At 41.9% G+C, this 26830-nt stretch overlaps 1 protein-coding gene across 17 annotated transcripts in view; it reads left to right on the plus strand.

Annotated features, from left to right (window-relative positions):
* FAM110B (family with sequence similarity 110 member B) overlaps nucleotides 1-26830 on the plus strand; it is a 282271-nt gene that overhangs the window by 230936 nt on the left and 24505 nt on the right. For 15 of the 17 annotated variants that reach the window (XM_056521982.1, XM_056521980.1, XM_056521981.1 and 12 more), the window contains one exon: nucleotides 5083-5170. The gene's annotated coding sequence lies outside the window, so the exon portion shown is untranslated. Of the gene's footprint in view, nucleotides 1-5082; nucleotides 5171-7939; nucleotides 8120-26830 lie in introns of all 17 variants that reach the window. The other 2 variants (XM_056521991.1, XM_056521995.1) reach the window with 1 other exon arrangement.

A 26830-nucleotide genomic window follows, 5' to 3' on the forward strand; every position in this document is an offset into this window, starting at 1 on the left:
TTCTCAAGCACAGTAAGTGCCAAATAAAATATAAGGCTATCAATTCACTCATTGATGGAATTGAAGGAGCTGAATTATTTGCCTCTATGGTTTCTTTATGTCCAAAAGTAAAGTTTCTCATATGCAAGTCACGTGGTGCCCGCAGACCATGCTTCTATCACAGACTTTGTCAACTTTCCTTGACCTATACCGAACAGCACTTCGATGGCACACTCCCTAGCTGGCTCAGTTATAGGGTCACTGTTGTAGGCTAGCTTTTGTGATATGGACATATTAATTGAGACCATGTGATTAACTTTGTTATGGCAATACCTACATAATACATCACATATGTAGGATATAACTAGCTAGTCACACCAACAGCCACCATTTTAACTCCTTTTTTATTTTATTTTTTTGTTACATAGGATAATTCAGTTAATTATAATATTGTTGCATAGGATTATGAGAAATTGCCTTGGATGGGTGGGAGGACAGTTCAGTCTCTTCATTATATAGTGGTAGAAATGGGCCAGAGGGAAAAGACTATCCTTTTCTCCTTGCAGCAGATGGGTATCTGTCTGGAAACTGGCTTCTGTTGTCCTGGAATGGGGTGGCGGTATGGTGTTCGTCATCCAGCTCTAGAGCTTTGGTTCCATTTTTTATTATATAGGAAGCCATTATATCAGAAAGCATACTTACATCTAATAATCTGTGGAAAATTATTATTCTGGTACATTTTGATATGGTTAAAGGGTTTGGCTGATAAGCGTTCCTTATACACTGAAGCTGCTTTGGCGATTAGCTGATTGACGCAGGTCCATCTCCTGGCCAAGAGGTGATTTTGCTGGGGTAAGCCTTTTCTGGTTAGATATTTAAAGGAGGATTTACTTTGTGCAGTTTTAAACATTGCACATAAATAATCCTCCATCCATTTTCAGTACGCTGGATTTCCTAAGAGGTGCACAGGGCTGCTGTTACACTCAGAGCAGAAATATACAGCAACGTTGAGCTGGTGTGGAACCTTTGGTATTGCACGTGAGTATGGAGTATCCCATGCATGCCCCTTCTATGTAAAGGTGCGCCCCCTTCCCACCCTTCTTAGTAAATGTCCCCCATAGCGTTTGTTCAATGTTGCATTGCATAGTAGCTATTTAGATAGCTGGCTAACTACCGTATATACCCGAGTATAAGCCGACCCGAATATAAGCCGAGACCCCTGATTTTACCCCAAAAACCCAGGAAAAGTTATTGACTAGACTATAAGCCTAGGGTGGGAAATACATCATCCCCCCCATGTAATCATCCAGACCCCCTGTCATCATGCCCCCCCTTCATCATCACCACCTGTCAATCCCTTCATCAGTGGTCTTCAACCTGCGGACCTCCAGATGTTGCAAAACTACAACTCCCAGCCTGTCCGGACAGCCATCGGCTGTCCGGGCATGCTGGGTGTTGTAGTTTTGAAACCTTTGGAGGTCCGCAGGTTGAAGACCACTGCGGCCTTCTTCATCATCCAGCCCCCCCTTTTGTTTTGTACTCTCCTCCCCTCGGCAGGAAGTTGGGGTGAGCTGGTCCGGGCCCGGCCCAGGACTAGTGACGTTGCCTTGATGACGACGCACAGGGACGTTGCGCATGAACGTCCCTGTGCATCATCGTCAAGGCAACGTCACTAGTCCGGGGCCGGGCCCGAATCGCGGAGAAGAGGCCCCCCCGGTGAAAATGGACAGCCCGCAATGACTAATCCTCCCCACCGGACGGTCCCTGCAGCATAGATGGCCCGGACCAGCTCACCCTAACTTCCCACCGAGTGGAGGAGAGTACAAAACAAAGGGGGGGGGGCTGGATGATGACGAAGTCCAAGTGGTCTTTAACCTGCGGACCTCCAGAGGTTTCAAAACTACAACACCCAGCATGCCTGGACAGCCGATGGCTGGGAGTTGCTGGGAGTTGTGGTTTTGCAACATCTGGAGGTCCGCAGGTTGAAGATCACTGATGAAGGGATTGACAGGCGGGGAGTTCACTCGAGTATATGCCAAGGGGGGGCGTTTTCAGCACGAAAAATCGTGCTGAAAAACTCTGCTTATACTCAAGTATATACGGTATGTAATACATGGACAACTTGAGTCCACCAGAATGGAAGGTCCCCTGGCTGACCGAGAGGATGCGGGACCCCTGTCATGACTTCCATATGTGCTAATGGGGCACATGTAGAAATTGTCCTTCTGAGATGCAATAAGTGTAGGGATTCAGCATCGGTATTTTCTATATAGCCAAGTACCATATTTAATGGGTCGCCTACTTTGTATATTTTCTTGCTTTACACATATTGAAGGCTTCTTATATTGTGCATGGGGAGAATATTTATTGCACATTTTTTTTGAGGTTGTTCTTATTGGATTTTACATTATATGTTTTAAAATGCATCTACATGTTGCACTATATGGCTTTATATGTTAGCTCATGCACTTTAATAATGCCTTGGAGTATCATGACTTATTACCAGTATTTTTAGTGAATAATTATTGTGGCCAAGCTTCTATTGTGGAGCTTCATCCTTACCTCTTGTTCCCTTGTTTTATTTAATTAAATTTTCATTTAATTTTATTTAAATTCGTTTCATTATATGTTGTCTATCTTTGTGTATATTTGCCTATATTTGCGTATTTAAGTAAAATTTATTTGGATGTGCATACAGTTCCTTTTTGTGTTGAATTTTTTTCTAATTTCAGTTCACTAATGGGCTTACGGACTGGGGTGGTCTCATGAAGTGAATATGTTTATGCGTTGTAATGAGGGAATAAAGGGCTTGTACTCGGTCCTTCCATACTGTAGCTTTTCTCATAAATTCACTAAGTGGGCCTTTAAATGTAGTTCTTTTTATAGCTACATCAAAGGAGCAAGTTTCTTTTCTGACTAGGGCTTGCTTGAGTCATGACTATTAGAGGGTAATAGTGACACCTAAGAATTCATCATGTACGTATACACTAGTTGTCATTTTAACATAAATAGCAATCTTCTAAAAAATCAGAAGACAATAGAAAGTTCCATGTAATACAGGGGCTGTAATGACAGTGGTTTAGTGGCGGTCTACATTGATTCCAAGTTTGATCCCAATGTTTTGTTAAGTCTTTGTTGTGCACATTATCTCTCCTCCAAATGAATTCTGGGCTCTCTAGTGCCACCTGTAGGTCTCTACCCATAGGTGACAGTTTATGTTCTTCTGAATGAGGGCTAATTACCATACCTTTTTACCATGGAGCACTGCAGGTCAGCCAGCTGGATCTCCTCATTGAGAATCTGTATAATTCAAAACAGTTGTATTGACAAATTTTTGGAGAATCTAGGAGCCAGCAAAAAAAGTTAGGAGCCAGGACCCCGTACATCACATGCGGCCTCATGCAACGGGGCATTATGTGATGTTATATGATAGGTCATTAGTGTCCCTTCATCTCTCCTCTGTCAGTCATTCATGTCCCCTCATCTCCCCACTGCGTGTCATTTATTAATGTCCTCTCATCTACCCCCATACCCTGTGTGTCACAGTAATAAGGTGTCTCGTCTGTTAAAAAAAGAACAAACCATTTTACTTACCTCCGCCTCTGTTCCCACACTGATATCCCGGTTCCAACTTGCTGAGCACTGGATGTCTTTGGTCGGTGCTCAGGTGTTATGTAGGTGTCATGTAACAGCCAATCAGCAGCCTTGCTATGACATTCCATACACCTGAGTGCGGAGCATCACAGCCGTGGAAGTTGATTGGCTGCGGTGGTCACCTGATGTCCGTTGCTCCTGTAAAACGGGTGCCCCGACCGCAGGCAATAAGGAGGATCAACGCAGGTATGGAGGTGGAGGTAGATACAACTGTTTGTTTTAAAGGGGTATTCCAGGATTTTTTTTTATTTGACTATGCTACAGGGGCTTTAAAGTGTAGTTCATAATATAGTGTCTGTACCTGTGTGTGATGGTTTTCTCACAATTCTTCTTTGATTTTCACTCCAATATTAATTTTTACCAGCATACAATATGACTGTTGTCTCAGATTTTTCCCAGGGGGCAATGCGGCCGAGACCTGACTCACTAGTCAGCTGATTACAGGGAGCCTGTCTGCTTCAGTGGGTGGAGGGATCGCTTGATGGGAGAGGGATCAATCTGCAACTAATGCAACAGCTGTAGGCACCCTGATTGAAAACCACAGGATACCACATAAATGGATGTAGCTTATTTATGTTTCAATGGGTGGGGTGGCTGATGTGTGGAAGGGAGGGAAGAAAATGGAATTGTGGGATTTGTAGTCAAAAAAAGAAAAGTCAAACAGGAAATACCTGTTCACAAAAAGCTAGTCACAGTATTATGGTAATCTCACAACATAGCCATTTAGCCCCAAGACAAGCGCAGATCCTTCCTAAGCATGTCCATTACTGCCTACCAGGTAGTACTAAAATCACCTTATGGTGGATAACCCCTTTAATGGAAGGACAAGGTTGACATAAACTTGTCCACCTCCATAAAATTCTTAGTCGCCATTCTTAGCTCTGTGTTAACATAAAACTCATCTTGACTTCCAATGCTGTCCTTATTTTGTCTTTGATTTGAGATAGACTGTTTAAAACATAGTAGTGGCTCTTTCAATCCTGGTCTTCTTTGGCAGCAAATGCACAAGTACAGTGATATTTGAGCTGTAACACCTATTTTATGTGGTTTTAGAATTACATATATTTTGTGCTGGCCTTGCTCTTAGAAGAAGACTGTTCAGCTTCTAAATGATGACCTCAGATGTACAGTATGGAAGAGTGTGGGTTTCTCGATTTCTTCTAGCCCTCTTGCTGAAATTTGGAATATGCCGATATTTTTGTTTTCATTTAATATGTATGGTCAGACTTAAGACTAAAGCTTCAGATTCAATTTTTTGTGATATTTGCAGAACTCTCCGAAATCCAATCCTCACTGAGCGAATGGAGTTAACACAGTAACACATTTATAATAGTCTCTTTAAACTCTGTAGGAGGCAGCAAGAGCCTAGATTAAGATAATCTTGCTTACACTCTACTCTATTAACAGATATGAATGCTTTACTTATTCTGAATGTATTTTTTTTTCCAGATCGGTAATGCCTTGAATGTCAAATAAAAGTGCGGAAAACATAGTTTGTACTTTCACGAAGAACCATACCTCTACATAAGCTTACAAGGTATGTAACAACTCAGAATTTCTTCAAAGTGTTTATAGTTTTGGACTTGTGATACTCGTTTTGACTCGGTCGATAATTTTCACTCTCTACCGTAGTGGTCTCCAAACTCCATGTTGCAAAACTATGACTTCCAGCATGCCCAGACAGCCAAAGTCTGCAACGTCTGGAGGGATGCAATTTGGAGACCACTACTGTAGATGAACTGGCACATCACGTGAACTTTGTAAAGCCACCAATAAGGGCTACATATATGTGGGGCTGTCTTTACACAACCATTGAGGTAGAGTTGGCAGACTACAAAACACCTGTGTGAAAATAATGTGCTTGCGCCTGTCCCCATTTTATTTCTTTATTGATGTTGCTGCATGAAGGATTATTTTGTGAGGTCAGCTCTACATTTAGGCTCTTTTCCCACCATATATGTTGTGTTTGTTTCCTTACATATAAAGCAAATGTGTCCATAGACCATAATATTCTGATTAAAGGGGTACTCCGCAGCAAACATCTTATCCCCTATCTAAAGGATAGGGGATAAGATGTTAGATCGCGGGGGTCCTGCCGCTGGGGACCACCACCATCTCCGGTGTGGCGCCCCTTTATTTGGTGCATAGAGCGAACTCCGCTCTGTGCCCCATGACTGGCGATGACCGGCCACCACTCCCCCTCCATTTACTTCTATGGGAGGAGGCATGACTGCTATGACATGACGCCGCTGCTGCAGGCACAGAGATCCAGGAGGTCCCCAGCGGCGGGACCCCCGCGATCTAACATCCTATCTCCTATCCTTTTGATAGGGGATAAGATGTTTGTGGCAAAGTACCCCTTTAACCAGTTGCTGTCTAAGGACTAGCTGGCTCGTCCTGAGACTGCAACCGTTGTATGATGCGAGCTCACATACCGGCCGGCCCCCAGCTGATTCCTGTAGCTGGGGGCCAGTGTTAATAGCCGACATGCTATTAACCCTTTAGATCGCCGCTGTCAAAGTTGACAGCGGTGTCTAAAGGGACATTTAAATGCTCCCTGGTGGTCCAGTGGGGTGGATGGCCCCCCTGTAGCGCGATCGCAGGGGTCGATCCACCGCTGAGGTAGCTGGAGGGCTTACCTCTGTTCCTGTGTCCACTGCTGCGCTGAGAATGATAAAGCCTGGCAGGACCAGGCTTTATCAATCGAGCGAAGAGCACACAGATCAATGTGGTTCTATGGAACCACATTGATCTGTATGAGGAATCTAATGATTCCTCCTAAAAGTCCCCTAAGGGGATTAAAGTGTAAAAAAAAAAAAAAATTGAATAGAAGTTTTAAAAATACACCCATTAACCCCTTCCTTATTAAAAGTTTAAATCACCCCCTGTTCCAAAATTCCATATAAAAAATATGTAACCATAATAAAAATAAACATATGTGGTATTGCCGCGTGCATAAATGTCCGAACTATAAAAATATATTGTTAATTAAACCGCACTGTCAATGGCATACGCGCAAAAAAATTCCAAATTCCAAAATAGTATATTTCTGGTCACTTTTTATTTTATGAAAAAATGAATAAAAAGCGATCAAAAAGTCCAATCAATACAAAAATTGTACCGCTAAAATCTTCAGATCACGGCGCAAAAAAGGAGCCCTCAAACCGTCCCATACACATAAAAATAAAAAAGTTTTAGGGGTCAGAAGATGACCAATTTAACCGTATAAATTTTTGTGCATGTAGTTATAATTTTTTCTAGAAGTAAGACAAAATCAAACCTATATAAGTAGGGTATCATTTTAATCATATGGACCTACAGAATAAAGAGAAGTAGAATTGGTGGCGCAAACAATAAGCCATGATATGGATTTTTAGGTGCAAAATTGAAAGGGTTATGATTTTTAAAATGTAAGGAGGAAAAAACGGAAGTGCAAAAAACGGAAAGACTCTGAGTCCTTAAGGGGTCAAGGCCAAAAAAGTGTTATTTTGGTCTCTGTTTTTGTGGTTTCCTTTGAGTCTTTTTCTCGATTAGTGCAGATCTTTGTGCTGTTCCTTAGAGTGTTCCCACTCTATACACCTTTTAAAGTCTCCCTCTTTAAGAAGAGTGGGCCAGTGTTTGGCTGCACAAGGGCCACAGGGGGGGGGTGGCTAGTCTATCTAATACAAAGGGGCTATACAGGAAATGTCTGCCATTAATTGGAGTTTTTTTTCTTTATTGATAATAGTCAATCATCCACCTGTACTAAAAACAAAGACAGACTTTCAAATAAACGTTCATTCCTTAGACTTCTTTTCCTGTAATGTACGCTATGGAACACTAAGTACATAAATAATAATTTAGACAAAAATTGATTGATGGAATAAAACACAGTTTCACTTATAATTTACTGGTCAATAGTATACACGCTGGCGATTTGACATTTTCTATTTATATGCTGTGGAACCCAAAGCCAATCTGTTTGTGTACATCATGTAATACTTTATTTTACCTGTAGTGGTGCTAAAGGACAGTTAAACATTAGCTTCCAATTTCTCCAATCAAACAACCTGTGATCAGTCTAATTTTATAGGACCCTTGTAATGAAAGGACCTACAGAAAATTGTTCGGTGGAGTACTTATTCTCATTATGAAAAACCATTAAAAAAAATTATGCAAATAATCTTTATTCCAGAAAGAAAATCACTGTCTCATACTAGTCAAACCAGTGTCTCCTCCAGGAGGAAATGGTAACTCCTCTTTTTGTAGAAGGCTCTGGTTTGAATAGTATGAAAAGATTTTTTTTTTTTTTTTTTTTTTTTTACAGAAAACTGAAAATAAATGAAGGAAAACACTTCTTGAAATCATAAATCATACTCACTGGTTGGAAGCTGAATAAAAATCATTTCTTTCAGCTAGTAACAGTTGTTATAAGTTAATGCATCATAAACAGTCTGGAAGAAAATGAAGATATTGCTGGATTAGATGCCGCTGCTCAGATAAATTGGTAATGCAATGATGAGTGACCATGCACAAAGCATATGATGAGCAAAGTAGAAATAGTTGATGAATTTTTATTATCATGACGTGTTTCAGGTCTGATCTTTTCATCAGATGTACATTATATAAACTGGTGCTTGCTATAGCTTTGAAATTGAAATCACTTTCCTATATAGATTTTGTATTGCTGTGTTTTTTTTTCTCTTCAGCGCTTCATCTGTTCCCTCTTAATCGTGACAGACATTTCTATGTTGTAACTGTGAAATGTGGTAAACAGGATAATCCTAAAATATAGTTCCTGTGACTCAGAGAGAACATAATAGCCATAATTGTACGCTACTGCTTGTGAGGCTGAGGTTATGTAAACTTCGTAGACTATCTGTTCCAATTAAAGGGACGTGTGAAGAGCAGAGGGCTGATTTTGGGGGTATCCTTGTTTTGGCCACATCACTTTGTCATTACTTTTAGTCCTATTCGGATGTCCCAAGAGAAAAGTGGCTTGGAACAAGTGCCTGGCTGTCTGTTTCTACTTTTGATATCTTTTTCCCATAACAATGCATGTGTTTGAAGCTTACATAAGAAATTGTGCATCCAAGTGAATGAAGCTTGGCTGTCACAAATGACAGTGCCTTAGATCTGCCTTGTAATCTTCCTTGGACACATGGTCAGTAGAGACCTAGTATAGAATGACAGCTGCCACAATAGTTTTTTTCCCATTTAATTGGAGCTGCATTGGAGTGCTACTGGAGTGATCTGTTTTCTAAAGTTTAGGGATCGAATTGGGGGGATAAAAAAAAAATATATATTTGTGTCTAGTGACTATGTTATATTAGGTGTTGCAGGATTCAGCTCTCAAGTGTGCTACCTATACTTAAAATAAATATACCCCATACTCATGAACATTCAGCTCGGCCAAGCATTCATTGAAGGGGTAAATGGGCGGTAAGCCACTGCCAGACTCTGCTCTGGAAGAAGCTTATCTCCCCAAAAATACAAGGATTGAGTAGTTGTAATGTAAAAATGCCTGATTTTGCTCTTCTCCAAAATCAACTGTCAGTTAACCCGTTCAGGACCCATGACGTAACGTTACGTCCCGACACCCTGGGTCTTAAGGACCCATAATGTACAGTTACGTCATGGGCAGTTCCGGTCCCCGCCGGGCGGGGATCGGAGCGGGATGCCTGCTGAAATCATTCAGCAGGCATCCCGTGCAAATGCCCAGGGGGGTCATCAGACCCCCCCCATGTCGGCGATCGCGGCAAATCGCAAGTGAATTCACACTTGTGATTTGCGCGATTCCGGGTCATTCCGGGTCTATAGTGACCCGGAATAGAAGGGGGATCGCGGGTGTCTAAGACACCCAGGATCCCCCTGAACCGATAGGAGTGAGGTGGCACGGGTGCCACCCCTCCTATCCCTGCTATTGGTGGTCTAGACGCGACCACCAATAGCAGATCGGGGGTGGGGGGGTTAACTTTCGTTTTCCCCGTCCTGCCCTCCCACAATAGGCGGGGCAGGACGGGGAAACGACGGGGACCGGCGCCGAAGAGCCACTTACCGATCCGGGCGGGCGACGGAGGCTGCGGGCGACGGAGATCGGCGGGCGGCCATGACGTGCGGCTGAATCCGACGGAAGCCGGTGAGTTGCCTAGCAACATCTGCAGGGTACAGTGGTCTCTAGCTGTAGCCCTCCAGATGTTGCAAAACTGCAACTCCCAGCATGCCCAGACAGCTGTTTGGGAATGCTGGAATATGTAGTTTTGCAACAGCTGGAGGGCTACAGTTTGAGACCACTATATAGTGGTCCCTAAACTGTAGCCCTCCAGATCTTGCAAAACTACAACTCCTAGCATTCCCAAACAACTGTTTGCTGTCAGGGCATGCTGGGAATTGTAGTTTTGCAACAGCTGGAGGACCACAGTTTGTAATCACTTTGCAGTGTTCTCTAAAACTGTAGCCCTCCAGATGTTGCAAAACTGCAAATCCTAGCATGTCCAAACAGCAATCAGCTGTCTCGGCATGCTGGGAGTTTTAGTTGCGTACCTGCAGCTATTGCATAACTACTTCTCCCAGCATGCCCGTCGGTGATCAGTACATGCTGGGAGTTGTAGTTTTGCAACAGCTGGAGGCACACTGGTTAGAAAATACTGAGTTAGGTTTTCCAACCAGTGTGCCTCCAGCTGTTGCAAAACTACAACTCCCAGCATGCACGGTCTGTCAGTACATGCTGGGAGTTGTAGTTTTGAAACAGCTGGAGGTTTGCCCCCCAATGTGAACGTACAGGGTACATTTACACGGGCAGGCTTACAGTAAGTTTCCTGCTTCAAGTTTGGGCTGCGGCAAAATTTTCGCCGCAGCTTAAGCTCCTAGCGAGAAACTCGCCGTAACACGTCAGTGCGAATGTACCCTAAAAACACTACAGTACACGAACACATAATAAAGGGTAAAACACGACATATACACCCCCTTACACTGTCCCCCCCCCCCCCCAATCAAAATTAAAACCGTATTGTATGGCAGTGTTTCCAAAACGGAGCCTCCAGCTGTTGCAAAACCATAACTCCCAGCATTTCCGGACAGCCACTGACTGTCCAGGCATGCTGGGAATTTAGCAACAGCTGGAGGCACCCTGTTTGGGAATCACTGGCATAGAATACCCCTATGTCCACCCCTATGCGATCCCAAATTTAGTCCTCAAATGTGCATGGCGCTCTCTCACTTCAGAGCCCTGTCGTATTTCAAGGAAACAGTTTAGGGCCACATATGGGGTATCTCCGAACTCGGGAGAAATTGCACTACAAATTTTGGGGGGCTTTTTCTCCTTTTACCCCCTTATGAAAAGGAAAAGTTGGGGCTACACCAGCTTGTTAGTGTAAATTTTATTTTTATTTTTTTACACTAACAAGCTGGTGTTGCCCTATACTTTTTATTTTCACAAGAGGTAAAAGGAAAAAAAGACCCCCAAAATTTATAACACAATTTCTCCTGAGTACAGAAATACCCCAGATGTGGGCGTAAAATGCTCTGTGGGCGCACAACAAGGCTCAGGAGTGAGAGCGCACCATGTACATTTGAGGCCTAAATTGGTGATTTGCACAGGGGTGGCTGACTTTACAGCGATTCTGACATAAACGCAAAAAAAAAAATACCCACGTGTGACCCCATTTTGGAAACTACACCCCTCACGTAATGTAATAAGGGGTACAGTGAGCATTTACGCCCCACAGGTGTCTGACAGATTTTTGGAACAGTGGTCCGTGAAAATGAAAAATTAAATTTTTCATTTGCACAGCCCACTGTTCCAAAGATCTGTCAAATGCCAGTGGGGTGTAAATACTCACTGCACCCCTTATTAAATTCTGTGAGGGGTGTAGTTTCCAAAATAGGGTCACATGTAGGGGGGCACTGTTCTGGCACCACGAGGGGCTTTGTAAACGCACATGGCCCCCGACTTCCATTCCAAACAATTTTTTTCCCAAAAGCTCAATGGCGCTCCTTCTCTTCTGAGCATTGTAGTGCGCCAGCAGAGCACTTGACGTCCACACATGGGGTATTTCCATACTCAGAAGAGATGGGGTTACAAATTTTGGGGGGGTCTTTTCTGCTATTAACCCTTGCAAAAATGTGAAATTTGGGGGGAAGCGCACATTTTAGTGAAAATTATTTTTATTTTTTTTTACATATGCAAAAGTTGTGAAATCCCTGTGGGGTATTAAGGCTCACTTTATTCCTTGTTACGTTCCTCAAGGGGTCTAGTTTCCAAAATGGTATGGCATGTGTTTTTTTTTTTTGCTGTTCTGTCACCATAGGGGCTTCCTAAAGGCAACATGCCCCCCAAAAACCATTTCAGAAAAACGTACGCTCCAAAATCCCCTTGTCGCTCCTTCGCTTCTGAGCCCTCTACTGCGCCCACCGAACACTTTACATAGACATATGAGGTATGTGCTTACTCGAGAGAAATTGGGCTACAAACATTAGTATAAATTTTCTCCTTTTACCCCTTGTAAAAATTCAAAAATTGGGTCTACAAGAACATGCGAGTGTAAAAAATGAAGATTGTGAATTTTCTCCTTCACTTTGCTGCTATTCCTGTGAAATACCTAAAGGGTTAAAATGCTGACTGAATGTCATTTTGAATACTCTGGGGGGTGCAGTTTTTATAATGGGGTCATTTGTGTGGTATTTCTAATATGAAGACCCTTCAAATCCATTTCAAACCTGAACTGGTCCCTGAAAAATAGTGAGTTTGAAAATTTTATGAAAAATTTGAAAATTGCTGCTGAACTTTGAAGCCCTCTGATGCCTTCCAAAAATAAAAACTTGTCAATTTTATGATGCAAACATAAAGTGGACATATTGTTTATGTGAATAAAAAATTTTTTTTATTTGGAATATCCATTTTCCTTATAAGCAGAGAGCTTCAAAGTTAGAAAAATGCTAAATTTTCAAATTTTTCATAAAATTTTGGGATTTTTCACCAAGAAATGATGCAAGTTACCACAAAATTTTACCACTATGTTAAAGAACAATATGTCACGAAAAAACAATCTCGGAATCAGAATGATAACTAAAAGCATTCCAGAGTTATTAATGTTTAAAGTGACAGTGGTCAGATGTTCAAAAAAATGGACGGGTCCTACAGTGAAAATTGGCTGGGTCCTTAAAGGGTTAAAAGTAGTGAGCTATACACATTAGATAGTCAACCGGTCCCCTCCTAGATCGGTGAGGTCGGACGACACTTCCCTTATGTGCATAGGTGCCTTAATTGGTAGTGTCCACTGACTACATATATCTAGTTTCTTGCCGTTATGTACAAGTAAGGCTGGTAAGGTTATGTACAAGTAAGGCTGGGCTTGCACTGTATTATTGGCTTCATTTAATGTGGAAACAGATTAACAAAGGTCCAGAGGCAGTGAAGGATTTGTGACGTTACTTGCCCATAGCTTTAAAAGGAATCCGTTTAATGGATGACACGCCCCCTCAATACAACTCTATGGCAGAGCCGGAGCGCTGCCTTCGGCAATCTCTGACTCTGCCATAGCGCTGTTTTGAGGGGGTGTGTCAGCCGCTGCTTTGTGTGGTGGTCAACTCGCACTATCTGGCCAGCGAGCCCGGGCCCCGTACAGGAGATCGCGGGGGGCCACAGCGGTCGGACCCCTGCGATCTGAAACTTATCCACTATCCTTGGGATAGGGGATACGTTTTTCAGCACTGGACTACCCCTTTAACTTATGCATATGTAATAGAATGATAAGTGATTTTATGTATGGAGATCTCCGCATTCCTTCGTGTTGATGCTTTGTTATAGGTTGCGGTGTGCCCCTGCATCCGCTTGTATATGCTTGCACTCTTCTGAATAAAGTCCGTGGATGGTGAGTGCAATCTCGTTTGGATTCTTTTCTGTTTTATTTTGTTGCTTGTGCTGAGGTGCACCGCCGATGTCCACATTCTGCCCTGTCTGTATTCACACCAAGCTCTGCTCCTATACACTGCCCTAGTCCTGCAAGTGCCGGATCCCTATTACTCCAGCTTCCAGTTGTTATAGGTTGAATTACATTAACTTAATGTTATAACATCGAAAAATCTCAATATATATTAAGGAATTCCCCCCCCCCCCCCCCCCCCCCCTTTTTTTTGTTTCTGGGTTTTAAACTTGTAGAATCATTTTTTTTTTCTTTTGCTCTTATTGATGTACATATCATCTCTCCTCTTTCTAGTCGCCCCACCGTACCACCTCTCCTTAAACAAGAAGGGAATAAAAAAAAAACAACAAAGTCACTTGTCTGGATGCCAAGTATGTGAAATGAGTTCACTTAGTTAATGCAGCCGGTTGCCATAGAAACGTGAGAGTTGGATATCCCTCCAGGCTTGTTTCAAAGAAATTAACTCTATGCTTGTGTAGGAAACAACTTTAGATTTCCATTGCCTATGTGCTGCCTTTTCCCTTTTCAACAACTATTTAATATCTTTTATTTTTATTTTTATTACCGTCTAGTAGTAAATGCGCTCGCTGTGAACGTGCAAAGGCATCGGCAACGCAGGCTGTTCCTGGTAGCTCGGCCCAGATTGGCACCATTAAGAGTAATAGAGAGAAATTCAGTCTGTGTTTTCTTGGCACAAAAGCATTCATACAGTGTAGACAGTGCCAAAGATCTACATCCGTGTGATATTACAAATACTTTTATAGTGAATCCTAAGGGGGTACTCCGGTAGGAGGGGGAACATTTTTTCAAATCAACTGGTGCCAGAAAGTTTTTCAGATTTGTAAATTGTCTATTTAAAAACCTTAATCCTTCCAGTACTTATCAGCTGCTGTATGCTCCAGAGGTAGTTGTGTAGTTCTTTCCAGTCTGGCCACAGTGCTCTGATGTCAGGATCTGTCCAGAGCAGGAAAGGTTTGCTATGAGGATTTGCTCCTGCGTTGGGCAGAAAATGTTCATGAATGCATGATCTTTTGTGAATGAACAACTTCTAATCCAACAGTTGCCTGAAAATTTCCAACACGGCCAACCTCTGTCTGTCATCAGTCAGATAACAATTTATGTGGTTAACATACACCTGAAGAAGGACCTTTTTGGTTGAAATTAACAACTTTCAATCTAGTTGACCAGTGTGTTCTGCTAATGAGAACTCCTAGCTGTAATATCCCAATACAAGACACGGTCCTGTACTACCCTTAGGCCCTGTCAGGTTGAGACCCTGGGGGGCTCCCCTGCAGGGTCTCCCCCTTTTGTTTCCAGAATGTTGTGTATACTGCTTTAATGTATAGACAGGATCCTAAAGTATAGATAGGGCAGAGGACCTGTGACAGGTTATCTCAAGGACCTGTAAGTCTGTCACATGTTATGTTACGCAGTCACATGATTTGTTGTCACATGTTCTCCCAGAGGGCACCAGCTTAACCTATGATCTGCAGCTTGACCAATGGGCTGTAGTCCAGCCCCCCACTATATAAAGGGGGGCTTTTTACCACCTGCTACTGAGCACAGCAAACAGAGATCTCATTGCTAGTGACCAGAATCTGGAAGGCCACAAAGTTAGTCATTCCAGTAAGTCAAAAGTCTATGTCTGCTGTCATAGTCAAGCCTCAAGATAATTGTCTCAAGTCTATTACAAGTATAATTGGTCCCACCAAGCTGTGAGGTCCTTCTGGGTTCCTGGCCACCTCTCTGGCAATCTGGCCTAGCTGTGAAGATAATTCCATCTGTCTTAACTCAGCAAAGCCTCCGTTAAACCGTAACTGGTTGTGGACTCTCCTTTCACTAACTAGCCATTGGAATAGCGGAGATACCGTTCGTGTGTTTCCGGTACCAAAAACCACTAGGGGTTAATATCCTCTTGCCCCAGGGGTTGATGCCATCTGGCCCCATCACCTACACCGTTACACCCATGGTCCCGCCATACACCAGTGGTCTAATCTTTGGTAAAACCTTGTGGTATCAACATTTTTGGCTGGGTTCTCGCACAATGTGGCTCTTATTTACTATTGCAAACCCAACAAGTTTTGTCGAGCTGTGCGCCAGATTCTGGCGCATTGCGCCAGAAATTCTGTCTGCGCCAGAATTTTAAAAAACCTGACTAACTCTCCATTTTACTAAGAAAACCTGAAAAAGTGGCGTGACCGGTGGGGAACGGGGGGGGTGGCCACCAAAAACGGCATGTTCCCGACATTTTCACAAAAACACAACATATTTACTAAGGTTTCCACAGAAAATGTGGTGGACTTGAGCTGAGGAAAACCCAACAGACCAGAGCATGTGTAAAAAAAAAAAAAAAAAAAAAAGAATAAAAAAAAAAGCTAAATGTAGGGAAACATTAGTAAATACCGTGGAAAAAAAATTGTAGGGAATTGAAACCCACAAAGAAACCTAAATCTGGGCCAATATGTGTTTAATATTTTTACCAAAACCAGGTGTAGATCAGTATAATGAACCCAACCTTATGGTCCAAAAGCAGGGGTGAGTCCAAAATACAAAAAGCTGCAAATCTTTTCATTATAGTTCCTCATTGTTTGTTCCACTTCTGGTTTTGGCTACAAATACTGACTGACAGGTTGGGTTTATACATAGTATAATAGGGAATCAAAATCTGGACACTAATATGACCTGTAACAGTAAACCATGAATGGCCAACCTTGTAATGCATGCACAGGTCAACAAATACCACTTATACTAATAGGGCATATTAATGGAGATTGTCTTCATGAAATGCCTCAAAGTGGAGATAAGTAAACAAAATTAAGATCACCCACTCAACTCTGTATCTTGCATTCATCTTAAAAGAGCAGTCTAATCAAAAGTATCTTCATTCAGTTGTGCACAGGTTGCAAAAAGAAAAGAAAACAAACATTAACTCGCCTTCCTCCGTTTTCCCGTCGCGCCGCTCCAGCTATTCGGTCCTCCGGTCCGGTCTGCTTCTGTGTGCACGGATCGTCACACTGTGGTCAGCGTATTGCCAGCCACAGCGATGTCCCACCTCGGCCGGTGATAGGCTGAGCACACTGTCATGTAAGGAGCCTGGGCCCTGTCTTCTCGGGCTCCTTACATGACACTGCACTCAGCCTATCACCGACCGAGGCGGGACATCACTGCAGCTGGCGATACACTGACCGCAATGTGACGATCCTAGCACATCTGAACAGCTGTAACGGGGGAACGGAGGAAGGTGAGTTAAAGGGTTACTCCGGTGGAAAACTTTATTTACTTATTTATTTTTTTAATCAACTGGTGCCAGAAAGATTTGTAAATGACTTCTATAAAAATTCTTAATCCTTCCAGTACTTATTAGCCACTGTATACTACAGAGGAAATTCTTTTCTTTTTGGATTTTTTTTCTGTCACTACCACAGTGTTCTCTGATGACACCACTGTCCAGAGAAGCATGTGTTTGCTATGGGGATTTTCTGCTGCTCTGGACAGTTCCTGACATGGGTAGAGGTGTCAGCAGAGAGCACTGGGTCGTGACGGAAAAGAAAGCCACTTATAAGTACTGGAAGGATTAAGATTTTTAAATAGAAGTAATTTACAAATCTTTTTAACTTTCTGGCATCAGTTGATATAAAAGAGCAAAAACTTTTCCACCGGAGTACCCCTTTTAATGCTTGTTTGATTTATTTATTTATTTTATTTTTTTGCTGCCCGGGCACAACGGAATGAAGATACTTTTGACTAGACTACTCCTTTAATGGTGACTATGTATGCGTGCTCACCTTCTGCTAAGAGCCGGCACCCTTTTTTGTCAATAGAATTCCGCTGCACAGTGCACATTGTGGAATTTCCGCCGCTGAAAATCTGCCGCCAAAAGGGTAATCTCAGGCAGTCTTTGAGCGTAATCCGTTTGAAATATATTGTCGTCTATGGGGAGGGACAGAATGTTTCCTATTGGAGATTCCGCACTGGGAACCTAGCCTTACTGAATATCCAATGTCAAGTTAAATCCTAGTATTCTCATTATTGGTAATGGTTCCCTCTGTGAAGGACCTTGCAGGTGTGAGTCCGAAGCAAATGCTAGTATTGCTGGACTGTAACTAGTGCCAGATTATAAACAATGTTATCCAAAATGTATTATTCAAAATGTGCGTTTCTATAAATATGTTATTACAACATGTTTTTGACCTTTCCTTGCTTTTTTTTTTGTTGCTTGGTATTAGTCTTGATAATCTCGTATAAGCATTTATATACAGCTGTGCTTTGGTCATTTCTATCCCATCTGTTTCACTTTTACGATTGTTTGTAATAACCTAAAATATGTTAGTTAAATGGGCGACTGTAAAATAACCTAATGTGGTGTCAGCGTTGTAAATCTTCATTTTGAGTAATTGTGTCACTGCCTTGGGCTAGAATACAGGCTTTGTTTCCTTCCATAATTCATTCTAACCCTAAATTTTCTTTTGACTGGGTGTCACTTACCATATCTGCTGACAAAACGTTTGCTTTTCATTTCCCGCAGCACCTCCTTATACCGGTTTATTAAGTGGAAATTTTCATGTTGTCATTTAGCGTTGACTGAATTTTGGCTTAAATATTTACATTCACCCGGCTGTTCCATTAACCTGTTGGGTAGTACGAAATCATAATAATTGAAAATGGAAATGGCAAGCCCTGGATGTAAAATAGGAAGCACTGCATACAGAAGTAGAATTTGTCACTAATGTAATAACAAAAAAAAGAACATAGCTCTAAAAAGACTTCAAAACAACATGGCACTGAGTCACCGAGGTCCTGAAATAGTCGAATGTGCCTGATATATTTGGTGAGTCCATTGGGTAGCTACCGTGTTTTATTACATTTGTATGGCAGTAAGTCATTTTCTAGTTCTCAGCACATCATTTTACATTTATAAAGGATATTTAAGTCACTTGTATTGGTTGTCTTGATACAGATTTTGACCTTCACAGTGACCTTACGCTTTATCCCATTATTAATTCTTCTAACATAGTTGCAGCAGTAATTTGTTTCTATGAGTCATCCCATAAGAGACTGAAATACCCTTGTCTTTTACTGGTGCATGCACAGTCTTTTATGTTGCAACAGGCAGGATGAACAGTGCCCCAATTCTACAAAACCATGCACTTCTGTTAAAGTTGCACAAACAAAGAACAAAGTCCTCCAGCTCACCACCTCGTAGCCGTGCTCGGATCTGTGCCCGGCAGGACACTCCAATAGAGAACAAATGAACGATGATCCAGCACTTGCAAACACGAACAGCTTTATTGAAGGACACAGGTAAAACCAACCATATCATCAGACGCATTTCGAGCGCATGCACAAAGTCCTCCAGCTCACCACCTCGTAGCCGTGCTCGGATCTGTGCTCGGCAGGACACTCCAATAGAGAACAAACGAACGATGATCCAGCACTTGCAAAAACGAACAGCTTTATTGAAGGTCACAGAACACAGGTAAAACCAACCATATCATCAGACGCATTTCGAGCGCATGCACAAAGTCCTCCAGCTCACCACCTCGTAGCCGTGCTCGGATCTGTGCTCGGCAGGACACTCCAATAGAGAACAAACGAACGATGATCCAGCACTTGCAAAAACGAACAGCTTTATTGAAGGTCACAGAACACAGGTAAAACCAACCATATCCACAGACTCGTTTCGAGCGCATGCGCTCGAAACGCGTCTGCTGATATGGTTGGTTTTACCTGTGACCTTCAATAAAGCTGTTCGTTTTTGCAAGTGCTGGATCATCGTTCGTTTGCTTCTGTTAAAGTCTACCTGTCATTTGCAAAAACTTTTTATATAATGTAGACAATAACATTGTGTGTGTGTCTGTATATTTGAAATTTATATTTGTTAAAAAATTGTGGACAAAATTTTTTCACCCAAAAATATACAACTTTTTAACAAATATAAATTTCAAATATACAGACACACACAATGTTATTGTCTACATTATATAAAAAGTTTTTGCAAATGACAGGTACACTTTAACAGAAGCCAAACGAACGATGATCCAGCACTTGCAAAAACGAACAGCTTTATTGAAGGTCACAGGACACGGGTAAAACCAACCATATCAGACGCGTTTCGAGTGCATGCGCTCGAAACGCGTCTGATGTGGTTGGTTTTACCTGTGACCTTCAATAAAGCTGTTCGTTTTTGCAAGTGCTGGATCATCGTTCGTTTTTTCTCTATTGGAGTGTCCTTCCGGGCACAGATCCGAGCACGGCTACGAGGTGGTGAGTTGGAGGACTTTGTGCATGCGCTTGAAATGCGTCTGATATGGTTGGTTTTACCTGTGTCATGTGACCTTCAATAAAGCTGTTCGTTTTTGCAAGTGCTGGATCCCCGTTCGTTTGGCTTCTGTTAAAGTCTACCTGTGATTTGCAAAAACTTTTTATACAATGTAGACAATAACATTGTGTGTGTCTGTATATTTGAAATTTATAGTTGTTAAAAAATTGTATATTTTTGGCTGAAAAAATGTTGTCCACAGAGCCCCCTTGCCCCTCAGCGCACAGGCCCCGCTTGCCCCTCAGCGCACAGGCCCCGCTTGCCCGCCCACACTTCCTATATTTTCTCTCTGCACCGGAAAACAAACAGGCAATAGCTGCAGGGACAAAAATATACCCTTTTTTTCACCAATATATATTACAAATTTTTTATATATATATGTATGTATATATATATATATATATATTGTATATATATGTTATTATCTACATTACAGTTTATAACTCTTTGCAAATGACAGGTACACTTTAACAATTTGCCAGGACCAGTTTAAGCCCACAGAGCCGTGTTTTCAAAACAGTGTGTATGCTGGGAGTTGTAGTTTTGCAACAGCTGCATACACACTGTTTGGAAAAACGCTGCCATAGAGGAGCATACAGAAAGAATGTCCACTATGTTACTGTAAATTGCTAGCCTTCTAGATATAATTGTTTGTACTACGTTTGCGTTATCCTTATCAGTCCTGGCACACAACATAGCGGCTAATTACAGTGTCTAAGAACCTAATCCTATTGCGTGTGGATTAAATAAAAGCTTTTAAGTGCATCCTATCTGTGCGAATAGCAAGACTCATAGACCCATGCTCAAGCTGCCCACAGCCTATATGCTATTGTAGATCATGATGAAATCTAGATAACATGTCGATATATAGCTATTTCTTGAACAACAAAGCAACATACGTCTGATTTGATGACCGCTGTCAATGTTTTATGATATCTCACCTGCCTGTAGTCTAGCTGTTCACTAACCACAGGCCTGGGGATCTGCAAAAGACAGCAATGTCAAGAGCTTAGAAGTGCCAAAGTGATCGCAGTTTGAGCCAGTTTTAGGATATGTTCACAAGATATGCTGCAGATTGGATACAGATACGCTGCAGAATCATGTGGATTTTGACTTCCCTATCGAAGTTAATTGGGAAAATCTACAACAAATTTGCAACGTGTCCACAACATGTGAAAATACCCTTAAGGGTAGGGTCGCACACAATGTATATGCAGCATATCTCAAGTTGCGCAGCAGAAAATGTGCTACGTATTCTTCGGTTTGCTGACTCACAGGGCTACCTGGCGGCAGTCTTGTGTGTTCAGAGACATTTGGAGGCGGGGCCGTGCACTGAAGTAACAGTGACGCGTGGCCCCGCCTCCAAACCTCACTGAACACACAGGGTGCCAGCAGCTAGCCCTGTATGTTAACAAACAGAAGAATATGCAGCATATTTCCCGCTACGCAGCAGATAGTGTATGCCTTGTGTTTGACCCTACCATAAAAGTTAGTCTAGTTACTAATATACTTCTCGTGCCTGTGTTTGGTGGCTGGTATCAAACTTCGTTTCCTTCCTTTTACCCAGAAGTTTATTTTTTGCAGCCTACGAAATGAGTGTTGTCTTGGATCTTTACCAGCTTGCTGTGTGGCCCGAGACAATATATCACAAGTCATGTGCTGAAAGGGGGGCTTGGCTGCTTTGTCTATTGTGTGTGCAGCTAGCCCCCTGATGATGTTACCGCACACGTATGCGTGCATTCGTCATCATGCAGATCCACAGCTTGTGTTTCATCTGATGTTAGGCAAGTCATTTGATCGAAAGGAGTGTGACTGTGCAGCAATGGGTGGGGTGACCGATGTGTGGGAGGGAGATAAGTCACCTCCCAGCTTGAAACAAAGGATTCCAGGGATTGTAGTCCGGATAAGGCCACAGAAACCGGAAGTAGCCAGTTCCAAAAACAAGCCAGCAGCATGATGGGGGACACAGGACACTGCCATTTACCACCAACACAAGCACAGATCCTTGGTAAGCATGTCTATTACTTGCTGACGCTTGATTACTATAGTCACCTTATGTTGGATAACCCCTTTAATAAGCTTGGAATAGGGACAAATGACGCAGTCTTCACATCCCAGGGAAAGCATCCTGTTAGTAACATAGCTGAATCTTTTTTAGGAAATGTCTTAGCTATAGACCCGTGCACCACACAGTCATGGTATTATTTATAGCATGACAAGTGATTGGCACTGGGTATCATAACAAGTCATTATAATAAGACAGTAGTGTCTTTGGTGCGCCTGTGCTCAGACTGCTTCAAGCTGATAGGCTGATATTTTTTTCTACTTTCGATAGATCAAATGCATATTCCTTGTGCAGAAGTAGGTTAAGACCTATTTCAACTTGATTGCCATGAGTAGTGGTTCTATTATTTAGCCAGGGTTCCTTGAGTCATTTGGTGGTCCCTTCATTAACCAGTGTGTAATAACATAAGTTTGTGGCCATTCTTCTTGTGGTCTCTGTACAACATTGAAACTTTGATACCTTGTTAATACAAGCTAGGGGCCACTCTCTTAAACAGAATATTGAATCATTTTCATAGAATTTATTATCCTGACTAGAGAAGTTGATGTTCACTTGACTTGTCAACTATTCAGGCTCTGAGTGAGTTAACATTTTCTTGAACTATGAATCCATAAGAGCACAAAGTCACATGACTTCTTTAGGACAATGGAGAATCTGTTCTCCATTGACCCCGGTAACAAAGTTTAATGGAAAGTGCAAAAAGTTATTTATACATTCCCTTCACATTCTCTGAGGGGAATGTCCATTATGTTCATTACTGTCCATTTGTAGGGCAAAAGTAAACCTTCCCCATACGACCAAAACATAGAATATAGACCAGTAGTTAGTTGATTTTACATGCAGATAATTTTTTGCAGGTTTTGAGACTCGCATAGCATATTTACATAGTCCAGTTAATCTTCTTTCTCTACAGATGACATGCAGGATCACTTTTTGACAGTCTGGTTTGTAGGAGTTGTAGAAACAATGGTACTCAGATCTGTTGTATTGCCGCTCAGCCCTATTCACTTGAATGGTGATGGGCTTCAATATTTGCCCAATCCACAGACAAGAGTAGTGCTGGTTCTAGAGTAAAATTCTGGATAACCCACAGGCAGATATCCAAGCACTGGAAGCAATGTAAAGGAATTGTAAAACTGTTTACATTGTATCATTGGAAGTTTCCCTCCTCTAGCTCTCCGGCTCAAGAAGGGATGAGTAGAGGGTTGGTAGTTTATTTATCCACATCCATGCCAACAGGTCTATAGTTATGACATCGACAATTGTATGTGTGTATATATATATATATATATATATATATATATATATATATATATATATATATATCACACATCAATAAGCTATAAATAATATGGTGTAGGTCCTACTTGTGCTGCCAATATGGCTCTAACCCTTTTAAGGAATGGACTCTGTAAGTTCGGACTGTGTCCTGTGATATCTGGCACCCAGACATTACCAGCAGACCCTTTTATAGTGTACTTATAATTTAAACAAACTTCTGATATGTCCTGGGTCTGGATCTAAGGGTGCATTCACACCACGTTTTTGCAATACAGTTCCTGTATACGTTTTCAATGTGAAAACTGCACGGAACCGTATTGAAAACCATATGTGTTGACTCTCCATTGAAAACCGTATGCCAAAAGATGCATCAGGTTGTGTCCGTTTTGCATCCTGTACGGTTTAGTCAATTTTTTTTCCATACCCAAAACCGGGTGAAAAACTGTATTAAACTGTATACGTTTTTTTTTTTTACATGGGAGTCAATGGGAACCATACAGAACTGTATGTGCATACGGTTCCATCCAGTTTTCACCATACGGTTTTTGACTTTGCACAGTTTTTTTTCTTGGAATTTCAATCAAACAAGTGAAACTTTATTCAAAATGGAGTGAAAAGTTAAAAACTTATGTTTTTTTCTTAACATCATCTTTCAAACCGTATACAGTTTTTAACTGTATGATGGTTGAAATTTGTACACACGTTTTGATACAGTTTAGTCAGGTTTTGAGGAAACAGTTTTTCATCAAAAACCTGATACGGGAACTGTATTTCAAAAACGTGGTGTGAATGCATCCTTCGATCCCCACCGATTGCTACAATGCAGGGATTAGAAGTGAGCAGCTGCATGGCTATAGCGAGCGATATATGGAATTACAATGGAAGTCTATGGAACTTTCTCAACTCTGTATACCAGACTTCCATTGTAACCATATACCACTTACTATAGCTGTGCAAAACTGAAGGTGAATTGTGTGTGCAGCAGCATGTTTCTGCCCCTCGTTATGGAGGACAACACCCCAATCATTCACCGATACTAATAATAAGTACACTTAATATCCTGTAAGTTGTTAGGCTGAGACTTTCTGCTTCTGACAGGTTTTTTCACCACATCCCACAGATGGTCCAAGTGCCCAAGCTGATTCCTGTCCACCACCAAAAACAACTACAATGTGCACATTGGTATCACAACTGAAAGAGTTGGAGCAATGAAGAAGGTGGCGTGGTCTGATAAATTATGTTCTCCTTTACCTTATCTTCGGTCCTGGCTTTCATGGGGCTGTTACTTTTAGATGTACCACATACCTTCTTAAAGGAGAAGTGTCATGGTAAAAAAAAAAAAAAAAAAATATATATATATATATATATATATATATATATATATATAATGCCTTGGCTGCCTGAAAAATAAAACAACAAGCAGGACTCTCCTGCCTCCCCTCCCTCGGTGCCCCGGTATCTCGCTCTGCTCCTCCGCCACCGTCTTCTTCCTGATCCAGTCGTGGTCAGCACGTCACGGAGTCGGTCATCAAATTGTCGTTGTCCTGCCTCGGCCGGTGATAGGTTGAGCAGCAGTGTGATGCATTGAGCCACGACATTGGTCGCCTAGGCTCAACGCATCACAATGCCGCTCAGCCTATTGCTAGCTGAGTCGGGACATTGCCATAGACGGTGATTTGCTGATCGGCTCTGTGACACGCTGACCACGGCCAGACCAGGAAGAAGTCAGTGGCGAAGCTAAGGAGTGAAGCGAGATACCGGGATACCAAGGGAGCGGAGGAAGGTGAATCCAATTTATTGTTTTATTTTCAGGCAGCCCATTCATTATAGAAATATTATTTTTTTTAACCATGAAACTTTTAAGATTATTGCAAACAAAGTACACCCATCCATGACAATATTTGTCCAATATATATTCTGCAGGCCGGGTGCCATAACCTAATCATGTTCTGTGGTTTGTATGCTGGTTTTTTACAGTACGAACATTTTGCAGGCTGATCTAATTTAGGAATTGTCATATCCCACTGTCAACCACTAGACTTAGTGAAGATTATTTAATTCATCCCTGGATTACAAATGCTATGGAAAGTATGTAAGCACTGCAAAATGTTATGTAGGAAAATGTCTCCCCTCTAATAAACACTGGCTATTATAGGCTTCTTGAATAAATGTACTTGCCAGAATATTTGACACAGTTTGGTTCTTCCATTTATTTCAATTAGTTATAGTGTCGTTTATCCTTAGAGTCTAATATTAGATTATGCGTCTGATATTTCATTTGTTTCATCCTGACAAGTTTAATTATTTTTCCTTTAGCCATGTGTAGTATATAAATGCATTACATGGAATTCATTGTTATATGGGTTCTCTTTGTGGCAAATGGGCCCCTCTATGGCCTTGTAACAGGGATGCCAGCACAGTACAGGGTGGAGACAAGGCAGTATTGCTCCTTAGGAAAAGTCATGGTGATACCTAGTTTTTTAGAGTTTGACTGTAAAGTTGCAGAAGGAGACTTGCACTGCTGCGAACTCTGAACTTTTAGTAATAGCCCTCTACTATTACTATTCACTAATGTTCATGCTTATTACCTCTCCATGGTAAAGTTCCTTAGATAAGCTTCTTCTTCAGAACAGAAGACACTTGCATTGTCTCACCAGACACCCAGGATGGGTAGCAGGCCACCTTTTTTTTTATCATCCTCCGTCATCATTCGCCAGCTCTGGACCATGCAGGTCTCCTGGTTTCTCCTTGTCATTTTACACAGAGCTGCTCACTCACACCAAACAGACAAACGATGGTCTCCTCCAGGCCTCAAGTGCACTGCTTGTCATATGGCTTCACCATCTGCTCTGCTGTCTCCCTGTCACAATGCCTCACTAATCAGGTCCTTTCCACGTGCAGTGCCCGGCCCCAACGCTGTTCTCGCTCTCCCAGGTGCCACCTCATGCTTGGCACTGCTACTTGCTAACATGGCCTCTCGCTAACGATGACTGCCGGACTAAATCTCTGCTCTTAAGACTGATTTGAAAATGTGCGCTATTTCCTGGCATAGGAAAAAGAGTAGTTTTTTTTTTTGTTACATTAATAAAAGCTCGTAGGAAATAGAGTTATAAAAAATATGTTTAGGTGCACACATTTATCCAGTTTTTAAATTATATTGTTTTTATGGATGAGATATAAAGGAACCTATTTTTCATACTTGGTGTCCTGAAATACTGTGCTGTTTTTCCTTGATGTTTTTGTGCTGCAAGCCAGAAGTTATTTCTATGCACCCAGGAGATTCATGTGAGGACTAATTCTTTGTGGGTTTTATGATGAGCTACTCTAAGGCTAGGTTTACGCTGAGGAACCTGCGGACAAAAACATTCCGGAGATTTAGCGCGCGCCCAGTGCTGACTGAATCAGTTCTAGATATTACTGTCCCTATAGACGGCATTATCTTTCACACTGATTCCATTGTGTGCACTGTGGATCAGAATTCCATTGACAACAATGGAGGTTCTGTTGCAGCGGAATTTCCAAGTGAAATTTCGAAACAGAATTCCACTCAGAAATTCCCTAGTGTAAACATAGCCTAAGGCTAGGTTCAGACTATGGGATTTCCAAGTGTAATTCCACTTAGAAATTATA

The sequence above is a fragment of the Hyla sarda genome, chromosome 5, assembly GCF_029499605.1.
Source record: "Hyla sarda isolate aHylSar1 chromosome 5, aHylSar1.hap1, whole genome shotgun sequence".
Taxonomy (NCBI): Eukaryota; Metazoa; Chordata; class Amphibia; order Anura; family Hylidae; genus Hyla; species Hyla sarda.